This window comes from Acipenser ruthenus, chromosome 54, assembly GCF_902713425.1.
Source record: "Acipenser ruthenus chromosome 54, fAciRut3.2 maternal haplotype, whole genome shotgun sequence".
In the NCBI taxonomy this organism is placed as follows: domain Eukaryota; kingdom Metazoa; phylum Chordata; class Actinopteri; order Acipenseriformes; family Acipenseridae; genus Acipenser; species Acipenser ruthenus.
This window is the reverse complement of record NC_081242.1, coordinates 5,105,849-5,119,241: the sequence shown is the minus strand read 5'-3', so window position 1 is coordinate 5,119,241 and position 13,393 is coordinate 5,105,849. Positions and strand designations below refer to the sequence as shown.

General features: G+C 41.1%; 1 protein-coding gene across 2 annotated transcripts in view; it reads right to left on the bottom strand.

The window, feature by feature from the left end:
• LOC117398350 (kelch-like protein 33) overlaps nt 1-13,393 on the bottom strand; it is a 74,601-nt gene that overhangs the window by 15,888 nt on the left and 45,320 nt on the right. Inside the window, exon 5 of one of the 2 annotated variants that reach the window (XR_009320188.1) lies at nt 2,321-2,399. The exons of the other annotated variant lie outside the window; for it this stretch is intronic. The gene's annotated coding sequence lies outside the window, so the exon portion shown is untranslated. The remainder of the gene's footprint in view (nt 1-2,320; nt 2,400-13,393) is intronic. 2 annotated transcript variants of the gene reach the window in all.

Here is a 13,393-nt window from a genome sequence, read left to right as displayed (position 1 = left end):
GCTCTGTCCTTCCTTTGCTCGGGGCGTAGCCTGCTTTACGCTCTTAGTGCCCAAGTCCGTGACTAACCCATCTCTCTCTGTTGCAGGTTGCCTGCAGGATGTCTTCCCGCTCCCGGTTTCGGAGGCCTGTGCCTCACCTCTCACGAGGGCTGCACCAGACCAGTCGGGGAACCCTTTCCTATCTCTCCTTTCAGTCCTAAGCTGTTGGACTATTCCTATCACCCCGAGAAGTGCCTCTACTGAGCAGTGACCTTATTTATGTTTTTAGATCCTCAGAAACGTGACTTTCGACCAAGCTCTGTCCTCACGAAAAGGAGAGCTCATCGGTTGAGATCTCTTCTCTATCCTAATTTCAAGCCCGGGCCTCTCAAAGCCAGCACCTAATTCTGGGCTTGTCACTCTAGCATTGGCCGAACATCCTCCGCTCGATACTGTCTCACTAACAGCTCGTTTCTGCTTCCTCTGCTCTATCCTTACAGCTCCAGCGGACCCGGTAAATTGACATTTAATATAGAAAAGTATAAGGTACTGCAGGTAGGCAATCAAAATTTTATAAATACAATATGGGAGTGTGGCGGAGTGTCCCGCCCCTTTGTTTGTTATTTATTTATATTATGATCTATGTTTATATTACGACGAAAGCTGATTGTTATTTGTTGTTATTGTTTTGTATTTTAAAAACCTCGTGAGGATGCGTGACTGATCAGCTACTGATTATTTACCTAGCTGACAGTCACGCATCCTTACTAAACTCGTGCAGACTTTGGCCGAGTTGTCCGTGCTAAAGCGGAGAGTGTCAGAGGCGAGATGGGTTTTTGAGAGAGAGAAGAGTAGAAGCTAAACAACTGCTAAACCTTATTTGTTTATTTGTTTGGCCAATACGCCTGTTTGTTTTGTGTTTGTTTAAACCTTTGTTTATTTATTATTTAATAAAAGCACTGAGCGCCATAGCGTTCATTTTCACCACTGCCATTCATTGCCTTTGTTTACTTCCTGGTCCGTGACATCACTACCCACACGCCACTCAACGACAGCTCGGCCACAGGGAGATACTGAAATTGAAGAAGGAATCTATGAAAAAGATCTAGGAGTTTATGTTGACTCATCTAGACAATGTTTAGAAGCTATAAAAGAAGGCCAACAAAATGCTCGGATATATAGTGAAAAGTGTTGAATTTAAATCAAGGGAAGTAATGTTAAAACTTTACAATGCATTAGTAAGACCTCACCTAGAATATTGTGTTCAGTTCTGGTCACCTCGTTACAAAAAGGATATTGCTGCTCTAGAAAGAGTGCAAAGAAGAGTGACCAGAATTATCCCGGGTTTAAAAGGCATGTCGTATGCAGACAGGCTAAAATAATTAAATCGAATGTATAATGTGAAATAATGTGATATCTTGTAACAATTGTAAGTCACCCTGGATAAGGGTGTCTGCTAAGAAATAAATAATAATAATAATATTCAGTCTTGAACAAAGAAGACTATGCTGTGATCTTATTCAAGCATTCAAAATTCTAAAAGGTATTGACACTGTCTGACTTTTTCAACTTGAAAAAAGAAACAAGGACCAGGGGTCACAATTGGAGATTAGATAAAGAGGCATTCAGAAAATAGGAGGCACTTTTTTACACAAAGAATTGTGGGAGTCTGGAACCAACTTCCCAGTAATGTTGTTGAAGCTGACACCCTGGGATCCTTCAAGAAGCTGCTTGATGAGATTCTGGGATCAATAAGCTACTAACAACCAAACGAGCAAGATGGGCTGAATGGCCTCCTCTCATTTATTAACCTTTCTTATGTTCTTAAAGTATGCAGATATATTTGTAAAGATAAAAAAGTGAAATCATCAATAGAGAAAATAGATGTTCAGTCACAAGAAACTCGCCATGCAAAATTTGCAACCTTGTGGTATATTTTGCAAGAAATGTAGCAAAATAAAACATGTAGCAGGTACAACATTATATAAAATTATAGACACTTATCAAACATAAGAAATAAAAAGCAAATGACCTACAATTTGTAGTTTTGAAGAAATAAAATTAGATAATGTGCAATACAGAAGAATAAAGGAAAATAAATGGATAGATTCAATACCATAATGCCTGAAGGTTTAAATAGAAAGGAAAAGTAGATCATTAACCACATAGTAAATTATATCACAAACACATTCATAGATTTAAATAGAAATGGCATCAAAAGCCTATAAGTACCTCCACTTTTTGTTTTCAAACACACTTTCCGAAACAAAACCGAAACACTGGGAAGTGTTTATATATATATATATATATATATATATATATATATATATATATTATTTACCTTAGGTTCATACATCCATACATCTGAACGGCATTGATGTGGTTCACCAGTGGTCAGTCTCTGAGATTTGGGTCTTCACCTGTAAGCAGAATATACTGGGGTTCGTCTTACTGTGTCATAAAGTGTTGCAAAGTGAAAACGGTTTTGATATTGCTGGCATATCTTTCGGAATCTCTCAGGATTAGGTTTATTAGGATCCAATAAATCAGGCTCCTTTCCATTGTAAAAGTATTCTGCACAATCAGGTTCAAATTCATCCACAACCTTTGCACAAGCCAGCCATACACTGATGAGGCACAGAGTAATCAGTAACAAGTTCATTTTGAGGAAACCCTAGTGTTAGGAAAGTGGTGAAGGTTACAGTATATATAGGTGAATCAGACACTGGGTCCTTTATTGTTAGCTACTCCCACTCAGCAAGTTTTTCACTAGGCAAAACTGTCACAATCATTTTAGAGGTTTTGCATGTTGCAGTCAATTTTTGGACTAAATCTTGGTACAATGTTTAGTTACACTTTTTGGCACAGTGTGGCCTCAGTTTTCAAAAGTGACTTAAGGGTTTGTAGATGGCTTTAGATATAGTATGTAGGTCTAAATTCCATCATAAATGTACTATTGGACTTAGACTTCAGAATGTGTATGTGAGTATTAGACTTTAATCAGCCCTCTGTCTAAGCAAAATATAATGCATGTCAAGATTTAAAAGTGATGTATTCTGTTTTCCTTTAAGACATTTATATGTGTGCACTTGTTAACTAAGTTAGAAGAAAGAATCGGTAGGTGTGAGGCTGTTTTTTGTGACAAACCTGATATTAGTCACAAATATACATTGGAATCACTTGAAGGATTTCCTTCCACTTTAATGATCAACATTATACCCAAGGAACAGAAAACTGTGCACCAAATGAAGTGTACTGCTTCAAGGCACCGATTGACAAAATACTTGTTTCAGATATACCGCCGATATCTTCAGCATCTGGTTTGGAAAAACTACTGGAATTCATAACAATTGCGACAAGATACACAAAATTAAATCTTATTTGAACTGAACATATTCAAAGATCAAAAAACAGTACAGGCCACCAATATAATGATCTATAAAACTGGCTTGTACCAATCGATAATTGACAATGCAATTCCTTTTAGCCTGAATCTGTACAGCAGAAGGTGAGAGAAACGAACACCTGCATGAGTTGTACCAGATCACTAAGGACCTCAGACCCAGACTTGAAGGAACAGAAATCCAAATCAGGGTTCAGAAGCTAAAAACTATATATATATATATATATATATATATATATATATATATATATATATATATATATATATATATTGTGATAAAGTGTGGGGTAAAGTGATGGAGGGCAGGTACATAGGGCCATGCCTGGAAAGAAGCATATACCCTTTCTAACCACTGAGATAAGAAATGTAGTTCAGGGAGATAAATGACTACATTTCCCAAGGGGCTTTGAGTGGCTAGATTACAGGAGAATGGGTTGCACCTGTGCTTAAATGATGAGTATTTAAACACCCCACCTGAGGGGTTCTATGGCAATGTGGGGCTAACGTCTGTGAACAACAGAGGAGACTGGAGTGGAGGAACATTAATAACGTTAATAACGACAACCATTTGTTTTGAAAACCAGCAAGCAGCTTAGCTGCCTGGGTGACAGTTAGGGTAAATGGCTGTTGTATTAGTAAGTTCTCCAAAAAAGGAGTTTTATTTTGTTTTGTAATTTCTGAGTGTAATCGCAACACCACACTAGAGGACCGATGTGAAAGACCTGCTGAGTACCGTGGTAAATAACACCCCACGTTGCTACAATATATATATATATATATATATATATATATATATATATATATATAGTTTATTTAAAGTTTGAATAATCACGTTGAAGAGAAACAAAACTCAGAAGAAAGAAGAGAACTTAAGGTTTTATTGATTCAAAAAATAAAGTGCCATATTTTCCAAACTTTTATCCAGTCTTTAACTCCTATTTTTTGAAAAATGAAAATTCAACAGTAATGTAACAAAACTGAGAAACGAACAACTTAAAAGTGCTTAAGAGACCTCTGATTACATGACTTTGATGTTTGATAGTAGTTTTAATAGGCATTAGGGAATTAATTACAAAAAATACTAGAATAAACTCTATGGCCTAAAGATTCTTAAAAAAGGAAAAGAATGTGATACTGCAGAAATTCTTAGGAATTGTAATGGGGGGGGGGGGGGTCTGTGCTGACTATCTGGCGCATGCGTGGTTCTGCGTGGTTCAGCAGCCTAGTAAGATCCACCTGTCAGTCATGGCAGTGACACGGAGAGGTGGGGAAAAGGGTGTGTTGGCTTTCCCTCTCTCTGAATGGCTAAGAGGCAGGCCTTGGGGGATTGCTCGGCCCATAAGTACTGTGCTTGGTTATGCATTTGGGTGGCCGGAGAGAGGATACCCAGTGACACTGGCGGAAGATGCCAGTGTAAACAAAGACCAGGCAAGTACGGCTGAGGGAGACAGCCCGCCTTAAAATAAACCAAAAACTAAAAGAAATAATTACGTACCCGAGGGGACATGTGTAGTTATACGGGGAACTCTGGCCACCCCAGTGTATAGGGAATAGCTGAGTGTAGGTCGGAGACCTGTACTGACCGGCTTAGCGGCAGTGGGGGCACTACGTAAGCAACACTTTTGTTTTGTAGTTTTCTTACTGTGTTTTATTTTCCCTTTTGAGTTTCACCTTTGGTTTTCATTATTATTTCTGAGCACCTCTGAGTGCGCCTGCAGTACCTGTATTGGTATTAATGTGGACCTGACTTCAGGCCACAGACTAAATAAAATAAAGCCAAAAGTAAATAATAAAACTGGTCACCAGTGCGATGTTGCAAATAAAACTTCTGTCTCCTGTGTGTGTCAGTAAATTTCCCACCACCCTTCCACAGGAATGCACAGCTATCTACTGTATATTGTCCAGCTGCAAATCATTTAATTCTTTGAGGCAGTAATAGAAATCATTATTCTATATCTTACTGAAAACCCATGTACTAAGACCATTAACTGAAATTTGTTTTAATGGGTACAGCCGTTTCATAGATGTACATACAATGATTAGAAAGACGTTTAATGCAGATGGGTACATATATTGTACAGGTAATGAACGCTGTCAAGATACAGAAGTGAAATACAGGTATTCTTTTTATTTTATTTTACTGCTCACTCTTCTATTAGAAATTTTGGGAAAAGCACTTATTGCTAATGACTTCTCGTCAAAAAGTTGTCAAAGGATTTGACTTGTTTTGTTAGTTATTATTTTGTATTTATTACTGGTTTCATGAGCCAAGAAGCAGTTTCAAATCTTTTTTGCTAACCATTTTTTAAAATTCAAGGTGAGTAGGCTACTTAAAGTAATTGTAGCTAACAAAATAGTTCCATAAAATGTCACATTTATTCGTTTTACAGGTTTCAAATGTGCCGTTTTGAAAGAAACACATTTTATAGTAACATTGAGTCCAATTTGGGAGGCTTGGTGGTCCAGTGGTTAAAGAAAAGGGCGATACCAGGAGGTCCCTGTTCAAATCCTGGCTCAGCCACTGATTCACTGTAACGCTGATCAAGTCACTTAACCTCTTGTGCTCAGTCCTTTGGATGACAAGTAACTCTTATTGTAAGTGACTGCAGCAGCAGTTGTTGATGAATAGTTCACCCCTAGTCTCTAAGTTGCTTTGGATAAAATCATCTGCTAAATGACTAATTAATAATAATTAATAATTATGAATTCACTATTCATATACTATGTGATTTCTTTCTTTCACAATATTTATTCAAATGAATAAAGGACCGTTTAGATTAGGTTTATTCATAATGTTACAGTTTTAACCATATAAAATGTTTTTAAGTTGACATTTTCCTATGGAGTGCTAATACTGGGCCACAGTGCCTAATGCAGCTGAACAGGTGAGCCTCAGGTGAAAAAGTATGGGAACACCTGAGTTAATGCATTAACATCAATCTAACAAATTAGCTTTTTTGCATATAGAGTGAGAAATAAAATAACTATCTTCTTAATTTGAATACTTATCTATCTGTGAAAATGTGTTAGAAATATTGCAGTGTACTGCAGCATTATCTGTCAGAGTTAATTTTTACTGTGGTTAGCATTAGCACCTGTTAAAACAAACTTCAATAATTGGTCTTTGTATAGTACATCAGAATACTAATCATTGGAAAGTTGGCCTTAGGCCCCATAATGACGACCCTGCTGTCCTTTATTATTTTGCATTCTGTTTTGGTATTTTATTCTGTGCTTTTATTGGTGCTGCCTATTGAGATGCACGTTGTGCTTTGCGTTTTACAGTTTGCTACAGAACCGCTTATCCAATTGTAATGAAACGTGGTTAGGACATTCTTTAGCACACATTATTGAATATAATCGTAATCTGCAGATATAAGGAGGCACCGGTCTGTCTTTATGTGCTGTAACAAAGTCTGTGACGGGGTTACCAATAACGTGTGGTCCAGTCACAGGCTTTAATTACATACAACGATGAAGTGTTGTTCCAGTAGATTGCTTGGTACAGTCACAGACGTACACAATTCTGCAGACAGTGTACTGTACAACTTAATAAAATAGAAGGTAAGTCAGTTGAAACTTTTTTGTTTTAAAACATAGCATAAAGTAGCACAGAAATGGTCATAATGCATTTGTTTTACCACCGCACCATGTAGTTAAAAGTTGGGCTATTGAGCACGTTCGTGCCTGTATAGGTTACATTCATTTATACAGGTCTAATGTAAAAACGGCATTTTGAAATGTACTATATCGGTAACGCTAGATTCTTGCTTTTGGTATACTGCAGTTGGAAGGACGTTTCTACATGTTTGGATTTTTTAATGCAATAACAGTCCTTCGGATGAGACGTTAAACTGAGGTCCGACTGGAAGTGACTGTGCATGTGATGCAAAGTTTACAGCCTGGTCTCTGTAAGTTGCCTTGGATAAGGTGTCTGCTAAATAAATTAACACCACCACAGGTCAGATGTTTCACCAGGTCCCTGTTATTGACTTTGCATTTTGAATTTTTGCGAACAGTTAGCTACAGTAAAAAATCAGTTATATATATATATATATATATATATATATATATATATACACACACATATATGGGTGGGTGGGGCACATTTTAATCCTGTTTTTCTGTAGTTTCAAAAAAAAGGCTAATTGCTTGTATATTTCTACCACTAATTGATTATGGTGACACGGTCTATAGGATTGCATCACCATTAAGATTAAGCAAATTGGTTCCCATATATCATGCAGCCTTGAGATATATTACAAATTCAAGCTCCAGTATTCATCATTGTGTGTTATACAGTTTGGTTGGCTGGACCTCTTTGGCATTGTGAAGGTTGACGCAATGGTATATTTTTTTTATACAAGGCTGTTCTATATAAGCTACCTCCATATATAAATAAATACTTTACAGTCGCTTGTAGTAACTACAGTTTTAGATCGCACTCATTTCCTAAAGTGCGTACTGAGGCTGCTAAAAGATCATTTGCTTATTTTGCTCCATGGTCTTGGAAAGACTTAGTCTAAACTTAAGCTGTAGTCCAGAATAACTTTAGTACAATTCCAGAGTAAGCTGCATGATTATCTAATTGAGAGTTGTGCTTGTTTTAAGTAGTTGATTACACCGGTCACTAATTGATTGTCAATAACTGATTGTTTACTGTATTGAGTATGACGTGTCTGTTTTAAAAGTTTTTTTTATTTCTGTACTTGTATTTCTGTATTTGTGACTCCCCGCCTCTGTGCATATTATTTTCTATTTTTTCCCGTCAAAAAACACTTTTTAAAAAATGTATTAATTTTCTTTTTCAAAAACAAAAACACTCCACTTGAGAAAAAGAAAAAGAAACTGCACCCACAGTATTCCTGGTCTTACACATGGAGGCGTGGGTCCCAATCCCACTCTTAGTGGTCCAGTGGTTAAAGAAAAGGGCTTGTAACCAGGAGGTCCGGGCCGGTTAAAATCCCACCTCAGCCACTGACTCATTGTGTGACCCTGAGCAAGTCACTTAACCTCCTTGTGCTCCGTCTTTCGGGTGAGACGTAATTGTAAGTGACTCTGCAGCTGATGCATAGTTCACACCCCCTAGTCTCTGTAAGTCGCCTTGGATAAAGGCGTCTGCTAAATAAACAAATAATAATAATTTTACACCACATGTGAACAGGATGGCTTTTTGGGTGACGTCAGACCAGAAATTAATGCACAAACACAAGATAACTACAGGGCGAAACTGAGACGCTACGGCGCTCAGCTTTTATTAAACAAAACAAAAATAAACAGTTTTACAAAACAAAGCACTAGTACAAGCAAACGGGCATGTGGGCCAAAACAAACAAACACAGAACACAAGTATAAACAAGTAATATGCTGGTTGCAAAACCAGCATACGAAGCAATTGTTATATCCTGGCTGTAGTAATAGTTTTCACAATTGACGTTTCATTCTGCCTGTACACACTCTCCCGTTGCAGCCAAAGCTGCAGATCTTTATAGTGGTGACCGAGGGATTAACTAGCTATCTTGTTAACCCCTCAGTCACATTTTGCACGGTTTTAATAAAACTGCGTGACTGTCAGCTAATTATATAATCAGTAGCTGATGTCACGCAGTCTCACAAGGTTTTTAAACAATACAAATAGCGGACAGCACCTGGCTCGTTCTGCCAAACAATAATACATAATAAAAATACAAAATACAAAATAATATGCACAGGGGTGGGGAGTACCCCGTCACAGCATTGTATTGTGTTTTATTGTATTGCTGCTACCTTTCTTGGCTAGGTCTCACTTGCAAAAAAGATTTTAATCTCAATGTGATTTCCTTGTAAAATACAGGTTTAATAATAACAATTTTGCAGCTTAAGTTTTAAGCTGCTTAGTATGCAGTATTTAAGGTTAATCTCTTATAAACCTGTTAAAAGTATCTGCTGTTAGTGGTATTTTCAATAGAATACTGTAAGATAGCGGGTTGGGTGAGACAGCAGGGAGGGGGTTAAAACCTCCCTGCGAGAGCGAGGAAACATGTGAGAATGCACTGGTTGTTAATTGTTTTATTAATGATTGTCCGCACCTGAGCGTGATTTGGGGAGTTTAAAAGGAGAGCAGGCAGTCTGCTCGGGGCTGCTGAGGAGAAGGAGGCAGAAAGGGGTGCTCTGCTTCCTGGCAGTCGGGAGTGAAAAAGTAAGTGCTGTAGAGAACCAGTGTGTTTTGTAAGGACGGGGAAACAGCGTAGCTGTCCCGTGTTAGTCAGGGTGTTCCTGTGTGTTAGTTAATGCTTGTACAGAGCTAGGCGTTTGTTTTGTATTTTGTTTATTTTTGTATTTATTAAACATAGCGCACCAGCGCTTAAAAAATCAATTTTTGTCGTGTTGGGTCTATTTTTAAAGGGGCAACGAACCCGAGTGGGTGCAATCTTTTACATTTGGTGGCAGCGTGTGTGGGCGCCCTTACCACCCAAAAGATAATGGATTTGAAAGAGTTGATTGAAATGGTCAATCGGAACACCGCTGCTCAGAAAGAGCAGATAAAGAAGTGGAGACAGGACTGGGGGCTACCTGATCCGGAGCCCACAGAGCTAGACCTGCTGCTCCAGAAGTGGGAGCAGGTATGGGTAACTCCGCAATCTCCCAAGCCCAGAGGGGAGGAGCTGCCGCTGCCAGAGCCCAGAGGAGAGGAGCTGCCGCTGCCAGAGCCCAGAGGGGAGGAGCTGCCGCTGCCAGAGCCTAGAGGGGAGGAGCTGCCGCTGCCAGAGCCCAGAGGAGAGGAGCTGCCACTGCCGGAGCCCAGAGGGGAAGAGCCGCCGCTGCCGGAGCCCAGAGGGGAAGAGCCACCGTTGCCAGAGCCCAGAGGGGAGGAGCCGCTGCTTCCGGAGCCCAGGGAGGAGGTGAAAAGCATACCTCCACCACAGCCCCGACCACCACCCCTACGGTCCAGTCCGGCGTCGCTGCGTCCGGTCCCTCACCCCTTGCTCCTGGACACCCTGTCGGTTAGCCTGGACCTCCCGTCACTAGACCTGGAGCCCAGGAGTCGGCAGAATCGGGCACAGTTCTGCACCGGGTCCCCTGCTACGCTCCTCCCGGACACTAAGACGTTGCTGCGCTGCTCCCAGACGTCGCTTACGCTCCCCCTGGTCACTGTTTCGCTCCCCCTTGCTGACCGGACGTCGCTGCACTGGGTCCCAGCTGCAGACCTCTGCCCGCTGCTGCAGCCTCCAGTGCCCCGGTTGTCGTTCTGGTCGCCCCTGTCAAACCGTTGGGGTCCTTCGTCGCCGGTGCGCGGTCCCTACTTGGCTGAGCCGGGACGTGGACCGATCCACCCTCGAGTTCGCCCGTGGAAGAGGGCGAAAATGGACATTTGTGGACTCGAGGGTGGGTGGTTGTGTTTTAGGGGAGGAGGTGGCCGTTTCGTGGCCTGTGTCTTGTAAAGACAAGGGGGGGGATGTGTAAGATAGCGGGTTGGGTGAGACAGCAGGGAGGGGGTTAAAACCTCCCTGCGAGAGCGAGGAAACATGTGAGAATGCACTGGTTGTTAATTGTTTTATTAATGATTGTCCGCACCTGAGCGTGATTTGGGGAGTTTAAAAGGAGAGCAAGCAGTCTGCTCGGGGCTGCTGAGGAGAAGGAGGCAGAAAGGGGTGCTCTGCTTCCTGGCAGTCGGGAGTGAAAAAGTAAGTGCTGTAGAGAACCAGTGTGTTTTGTAAGGACGGGGAAACAGCGTAGCTGTCCCGTGTTAGTCAGGGTGTTCCTGTGTGTTAGTTAATGCTCGTACAGAGCTAGGCGTTTGTTTTGTATTTTGTTTATTTTTGTGTTTATTAAACATAGCGCACCAGCGCTTAAAAAATCCATTTTTGTCGTGTTGGGTCTATTTTTAAAGGGGCAACGAACCCGAGTGGGTGCAATCTTTTACAATACGTACATCTGTTTGATTTCCTAATCTAAATGTAAAATAGTTTGTTTTTATTTTTAGGTGACAAGTGAGATGAAAGGAAGGGCAGGGGAAGTTATAGACAAGGAAGTAAAGGAAGAAGAGAAAGGTCTGAAGTAGGAAAGATAAAGTAGTTATTGACCTCTTAACATCTTCATCAGGTACTGTTGGACAGCTTGAGATACGCAATGAAGAAAGCAATATCAGGGACATTAGATAAATAATTTTAAAAAGACATATGTTTTACTGAGAAGAAGTGCTTCTCATTCATCTACTTCAAATTGTACAACAGATTCACTTGATTCCCATGTGCCAACACCCTCATATTCCTTACACAACCTGGAACTTAAAACTCTTAGAGAATCTACTTATGATATCACCGTGTAACAATTTTTTTTTTTTTTTTTGGTTCCTGGGTAGTAAGTGTTATTTCCTAATTGCTTATGCCTCAAAAGTATAGAAAATGGCTATTATTCCCCACAAACTTTGCTTTTGTGACCAGGACAGTGATATTTTGAAATGTACCTATTTTCCAGAACATTCCAGATAGATTCAGTGCTGGGTGAAATAAATGTATTTTTGTAGGATGGTACAGAGCGGAAAAGAGAGCAATGAAGTTCGCTATCCCAAGAATTTGGCGGGAACCCACTGATCACTCAAGCAACTGCTACTTCTGCATGGTGGACCCTTCCAAACGTCGGACTGGCAAGAATGCACCTGCTATCACGTATCCGGACCTTCCTTCATTCATCGCCCCAGTGCCACACTGCCATGAGCTCCCCATACCCACTCCTCCAGAGAGAGAGCAGCCGTCTTTAGAAGAGAGCAGCAAGTCAGAGAGTGAGGAAGACGTTGTAGATCCAGATGACAATTTCAGAGGTGGAGCTGAGGAGAGAAACCCATACTACCCCAACCAAAAAGAACTCAACGACTTGATTAGAGATCTTGGTCTCACCAAGTCCAATGCCGAACTTGTTGGATGAAAGTGTGCAAGTCGCAGATCAGAGGAAGCATCACCAACCTTTTTCCAGCTTCTTCACCTGTCAAGATGGGCTCTGCTTCTGCCACAATGTGACCAGTCTGTTCGAGGCAATCGGAATCGCCTGTAACCAGAATGAGTGGCGCCTCTTCATTGACAGCTCATCCAGGAGCCTCAAAGCCGTGCTGCTCCATAATGGTAACATGTACCCGTCTCTTCCCCTGGCTCACTCGGTGCACCTCAAAGAGGATTACAACAGCATCAAGACCTTGCTGGACGCCTTGAAGTATGATGAGTACGGCTTGGAGGTCATAGGAAACTTCAAAATGGTAGCATTCCTGATGGGTCTCCAAGGCGGTTTTACCAAGTTTCCCTGCTATCTTTGCCTTTGGGACAGCAGGGACACCAAGGCGCACTACCACAGGCGGGACTGGCCACAGCAGACCGAGTTCTCTGTGGGGAGGAACAACGTCAAGTGGGAGCCACTGGTGGACCCCCGGAAGGTGCTGATGCCACCACTGCACATCAAATTGGGCCTTATGAAACAATTTGTCAGAGCTCTAGATAAGGAGTCGGCAGCCTTCAAGTACCTTCAACACTTCTTCCCTAAGCTGTCTGAGGCAAAGGTCAAAGCCGGTGTCTTCGTCGGACCACAGATAAAGAAGATCCTGGAGTGCAATGAATTCCCCAAGAAGCTCACTAGTAAGGAGAAAGCGGCTTGGAACAACTTTGTCGCAGTGGTTCGGGGCTTCCTGGGTAATCACAAGGCCGAAAACTATGTGGAGCTGGTTGAGACTCTGGTGAAGAACAACGGCACAATGGGCTGTAGGATGACCCTCAAAGTCCATATCCTTGATGCTCATCTTGATAAATTCAAGGAGAACATGGGAGCGTACTCGGAGGAGCAAGGCGAGCGCTTCCACCAGGATATACTGGACTTTGAACGCTGCTACCAAGGACAGTATAACGAGAACATGATGGGAGACTACATTTGGTTGATTCGTGAAAGTGATTTACAGTATAATCGTAAATCTCGAAAAACTACTCACTTCTAAATCTTTTGTAGTCATTTTTGTATTACTTTAGTATAAATACATGTTAATTTGGATTC